Genomic DNA, 6,000 nt, shown 5'->3' with positions numbered 1-6,000 from the left:
ATGTCTCCCATTCATAACTCTGCTCTGTATAAGCCACGTACATTCAATTGTATGTTGCATATCACATTGTTGAAAATGATGTATGCATTTGAACAAAATTTTCAATAACAATAGGGGAAGCGTAATTAAATGGACGTAACTAATAAGAGAAAGAAATAAATAGATTTACGCAGATTAGACAAGAAGTGCTTGACCTTACATGTCCTGTCATTCAACAGTTCCTCTGACTTTTATTATAATTTCTACAATTACACTGCATTTGTTTTGATTTGTTGCACTCTAGAGTCTGCATTGCTTTCGGTCTTTTAACAGCACCGGCTGGCTGCACTGCAACAACATGAGCCTGGCACACATCCAAAAAGAAAAGTGTAAAATGTTTCAGGAACACGAGGTCAAGCGATGATGTGTCTCTTGGAAGTAAATTCGCTTTTAGGACATATCCTGTCACTGGCCTTATCTCTGTTATGAGAATGTACCTGCAAGGACAGGCCTAAGAGCTGGCGATTAAAAGAGACTTGGGCAGAGGATTAAAATGAAAGAGTTGGTATATTTTCTCAGGTGCAGAATGCAGGGTGTTTGGATGTGGTTCACCACCTAGAGAGTTCGAGCATACTTTTTATTCATGTATGCATGACATTTTCCATCTGATATCTGCTTTTAAAGCAGCTATTGAGAATCACCTGCAGTTCAGGGGTATTTTTGTTGCATAGTTTTGTTACAAATAAATAACCAATTCTACAAAAATAAAACACAAATGGACTGTAAATGCTTTCCAATGGGATCTACAAATAAAATAAAACAAAGTGCAAAAATGTTCTTTAAAAAATTGGCTGAAAAACGTGTTTGGAATACACCAAGAGACCATTTTTATTTTTACTTTTGGCGCTCCCATAGTGTTATGCTAAACGCAGCGTCTCGTTCCCTTCTCAGGGAACAGGGTTACATGCGTAACCCCGACGTTTTTCTGCCATTTTTCTAAATCATGAACTGAAGGTGAGAGTGGGAAACTGAAGAAACATCAGACCACACATGACAGGATTGGTCTGAGGAATCATTTGAGCCAGTCACTTGGATTTGTCAGTTTACGCTGTCATACCTAAAATTTGCACAGAATTGAGAAAATAGTTCAAATGGCAGTGTTGTTTTGTCTTTCGCCTCTCTCGCTGAAATTGCATAAGAAAATTCATGTTTGCTTGATGCTTTGTCGCATAGGATTAGCCTTCACCCTCTCTTATGAGAAATCGGGATTAAAAAAAAATATCAGCATCAGCAGTGCTTAAGCCTATATGCAGTTCAGACTTCTGAACAATTTCAGCATTACCTCTTAACCATACTGTATGTTTAACTCTACTCAATTTTATGGATATTTTGAATCTAGCTCAGTGCAGATGAACACCTTTAGATTTAACACAATAGCTATAAATTCAAAACAGTTGGTCTTCCTAGCCCGTAGCTTTAGTTAGACGTGTTTTTAGGCTTGTTTGTACGTGAAATATTGTTTTTGTTTAAATCAGAAAATAGTTCTGTGCACTCCTTAGTTAAACAAATGTGTGGTTGAGCTTTGTTGTGTGGTTTGGTAGAAAGATGGATATCAGTGCTCTCTCCCCCAGATTTTCTGAGGCTTGTGTCTGTTCATCTGCTGACGCATCAGTAGTAACTTTACAGACTGTTTAAAGTAAATTAGTTCTCACCATCTGTGGTCTCTCCAGTGTTTCCCTGAAGTGCAGATTGCATTGTGAGATGCCTTTGCAAAAACGCTTCTCAAGGACATCAAGTAGCAATTGAAATTTAGAAGGTGTTCCTCTGTCAAATACCAACGGTCATAATGTGACAGCAGGACGAGGCTATACCATCACTGTAACACTCATTATTCAGTATATTGTATCCCTAGAATGAGAAAAAAAATCAGGGTTTAGGAAAAAAGAGTTGCATATCAAAGGCTCAATACCTTTTCAGTACACCTTCAGGATACCTTAATGGTGGTAAATGGGTCAATTTCTATAGCATTCAGTACTTTCTATGCTGCACATGCACTGTGGCTTAAGCGTCATGTGCACAGATTGGCAACTTACACCACAACTTACACAGTTCAATAACCTCGGTCTTATGTGTGTGTTTTTCCTCTTTTAATTCATGTGTTTGCTTTTGGCCAAAGTATCGTTTTGGTATTGAGAGCCATGATACTACACCTGGTATTGGTATCAATGTGAAAACATTCGTTCCATGATGGTCCTAGTTGGATAATACTGTTTACTTAGCTGTTGCAGTAGAGCTGTCCCAACAGAGTGGTATACATTTCCTCCGGTGCATACCACTGTACTTCCTGTAAGACAAACAAACATCTGAACAGTCCTATGATGTTAATTATGCCAGATTAAGCGTCTCTGTAAACAAGACAGGGTTGTCTGTGTTTTTGCATTTCGGTAAACATGCCCATTAAAAGGCAATGGCGGAATTTTCAGAGCTTGAAAACACAAACAGGAAGACATTATCAGATGGGCGTATGGGCTTTCCACCTTATCTTTAAGCTCACATCTTTCCCACCCTGACCCTCCCTCAACACAGGAAGTGCTGCATCTGTCCCACAATCCTTTGAGTCGGCCTCTGAGTCTGGCCCTCCCAAAAAATGACCAGTAAAGATTTTACATTGTAATGGTTTTACATTTATCACCCAGAATAATCTCCTGTGGGATTTTTAGAGGCTGTCTTTTGTTTAGCATGTTAGCACAATAAATATTCAGGGGATTGGTTTGCTTCAAATGAAATAATGGTAGGAAACTAATAGTGTTGTTTTTCTAGTTTGAGATAAGGAATATTAACAAGGATGTAGCACTAGGATTTTTGGATTTCATGCTAAATTTTGCAGTCTTTCTCCTCTTAAACATAGTAGGTTGTTAGAGTTAGTGTGACATGGAGTACAATGTACTGAAGGAGGCTACCTCCAACTGCTCAACTTAGTTCCGTTGGCATAATTAGGAGGCAGGACAGCAGGATCAAACAAGTGTGCACAGATGCTGAGAGTTAACTCCTTCCTGAACTTCTTTTATTAGCTACTAATAAAACACAGAGTATCTATTCACTTTCCTGAGGGAATTTGTGCTAATTCAATGCTTCACTAAACTCTTAGCCCCTAGAAATGCACACGTTGTGGACCCCTGAGTTCGATATCCTTAACTCCATACCCAAATATGAATACCTTATTCTTAATGAACAGATGAAGTGTTCTGAATGGAAGATAGGAAATACAGATATTTCAGTGAAGTACTGAAATATCAGTCTAAATACTGATTCATGCTGTCTTACACTATTTTGGGAATGTTTCATAAAATATGGGAGTGTTTTTTTTTGTAGTCATCATGTGGCACAGCTCAGTCACTTTTGTCAGATTTTTTTCCCCCCCATGTCATGCTGCTGAATATATTTTTCCTGGAGGGAGCCAATGCTTACACTTGATGTCTCTGGAATTGATCTTTAGGCACCCTGAGGGAGCAGCTAGAAATCTATACCTCGCCAAGCAATAAGTGGACTTCCTGGTTTGATTGATTTGGTCAGAGCTCCCAGGCAGTGTTGGCAGCCAAGGCCTTGTGCAAAAGGAATTAAATAAGTAAAGCTATTTCAGGCTCCAGTCTCCCTGGCTCTTAAATATAGTAGTAGGAAGCACTTTTCCACGCCCAAAACCCTAAGTGTTATAATTATAATACAAGTAAGAACACCCAAGAAGATTCAGGCAGTGATTAAGTTCTTCATCCCCAAATGAATGACTCCAACTGTGATACTAAGATTGTACTAAGATTGTATCTTTCCTAGTGCTCTTACCTATTATAATTATAACACATATGGTTTGGGCAGTGGGAAAGGGACTATATACATACGTACACACACACACACACACACACACACACATATATATATATATATATATATATATATTTTACATATATATACTATATTACTATAGTACTATTCTATAGTATTGTTGAAATTGTACTCTTAATTACATTTCCAAGAAAAAAAAACCTTACATTTGAATTTAGACCTTCAGTGTACTCATTGTATAAGAATAATTTGGCTGACCATTATTCACGATCCTCCTACCAAATTACAGAACAAGTACATTCCTTACTTTTTAGCAAAAAAACCAATAAAACTCCATCTCGCCAAAACCTTTTTTCCTCTTGTATTGTTACTGTTACAGGATTGCAATTAAGGGAGAACCATAGCAGCTCAGGAGTATCAGATTATAGAGTATTTCCTTTTCTTTCAACCTTTTTTCTTTTAATTAAAAAAACGTAATCCCAGGTGATGTCCTGTTTCCTGGTTCCTTAAACTTTTGGGTAAAAAAATAAAAAAAATGTCTCTGGTATTAATTGATACTGAAAATGAGAATTTTATCATAATCTAAATTTATGGAGGCCATTTTGGCTGGGACTAAACTGAGTAATTCTGAATGGATGGACAGGAAAATGAAGAATGCAGACAACCTGTGGGGAACATTTTGTATTTTTAATTGTGAAAGTGACTCGAACATTGAATGCTAAGTGGAAAATCACAATGCACTGGATGTTTATATTCACATGATTTATTAAAGGCATAATGAACAAGACTTTATGAATGTCACAGGCTGCTTATATATTCCATATGTACAAAATTTACTGCATGGATTTCTCTTCTACTCTAAATCTTCTCCCAATAAGAAGCATGAATCAGGTTGTAATTTAATCACTGCACTGAGCTAATATATTGGAACATGCGATTTCCCAGTTTTTCATAATATTGATCCCAGTATGTATTTTATTATACTATCATCACCATTGTTCTAGCTATCCATTTTCACCCTCTGTCTCTGATAATGGATATTAATGTAAAAGGAGGGTTATTTTTCCTGTTCACACACTACTATCACACTCGGAAAATTTTCTCCCTCAGTGCGTAATCTCAGACACAGTGTGTTAGAGCCATTTACCACATTACACAATCAGTATGTAGGACTACTGCTGAGATCAATTACCGCACTGTAAATCTGATACACATGCACTGTGGTGCAACATAACACAGTCTGTTTATTTAGGCTTTTGTATGAAACAGCATACTGATGCATGTTCCCAATAAAAGTATATGTATTTTTTAAAAAAAAAAGAAAAAAGAAATCGGCCAGACCAATAATTTTGTTTTTGCTATACACTGAAGACATTTGGGTTTGAGATCAAAAGATCAAAAGATGACTGAGATGATAGATTAGAATTTCAGCTTTAATTTCTTTCATTTGATATTTATATCTACATGTGATAAAGAACTTATAATATGGCACCTTTTTTTTTTAACCCATCCATTTTTCGAGTGATCAAAAGTATTGGAACATGTGACTGACAGGGTGTTTCTTGTTGCCCAGGTGTGCCCTGTTAAATTGATTGTTTAAACAGTTAATAGCTCTGAAGGTCGACTCTTGGTTTGAGCCCTGGGTTTTGCCTGTGAAGTCTGAATTTGTTGTTAAAAAGAAAACAAAAAGAAAACAAACATCGACATTTTGAAGCAAGCCATTTTGAAGTTGAAAAAGAGGGAAAATAAATCATAGCCATGGTACAAACACTGGGCAAAGCCGATACAACAATTCAGAATGTCCTGGGGAAAAAAAGAAAGAATCCATTGCTGTACTAACAACCAGACATGGAATAGGTCGGCCAAGAAAACCAACAGCAGTTGATGACAGAAACATTGTGTGTGACGAAACCCCCAAAAACAACAGTTAGTGACATCAAAAATCTCCACAGGTCAAGGGAGAGGGTATCACAATCCACCATTCAAAGAATTTGAGAGAAGAAATAGAGGCCATACCACAAGATGGACACCACCATCAGCAATAAGAATTGGAAAGCCAGATTGGAATTCTCAGTAAAATACAGAGATGAACCACAAAAGTTCTGGAACTAAGATTAACCTCTACCAAAGTGAAGAAAAGTCCAAAGTGTGGAGAAAGAAAGGATCTTCTCATCATCCAAAACA

General features: G+C 37.1%; 1 protein-coding gene across 1 annotated transcript in view; it reads left to right on the top strand.

Moving 5' to 3' along the window:
• The window catches only part of tmem108 (transmembrane protein 108), a 59,170-nt gene that overhangs the window by 37,429 nt on the left and 15,741 nt on the right, over positions 1-6,000 (top strand). The window lies entirely within an intron of this gene.

The sequence above is a fragment of the Ictalurus furcatus genome, chromosome 23, assembly GCF_023375685.1.
Source record: "Ictalurus furcatus strain D&B chromosome 23, Billie_1.0, whole genome shotgun sequence".
NCBI lineage: Eukaryota > Metazoa > Chordata > Actinopteri > Siluriformes > Ictaluridae > Ictalurus > Ictalurus furcatus.
The sequence above is the reverse complement of the archived record's forward strand: the minus strand, read 5'-3'. Positions and strand labels throughout refer to the sequence as shown.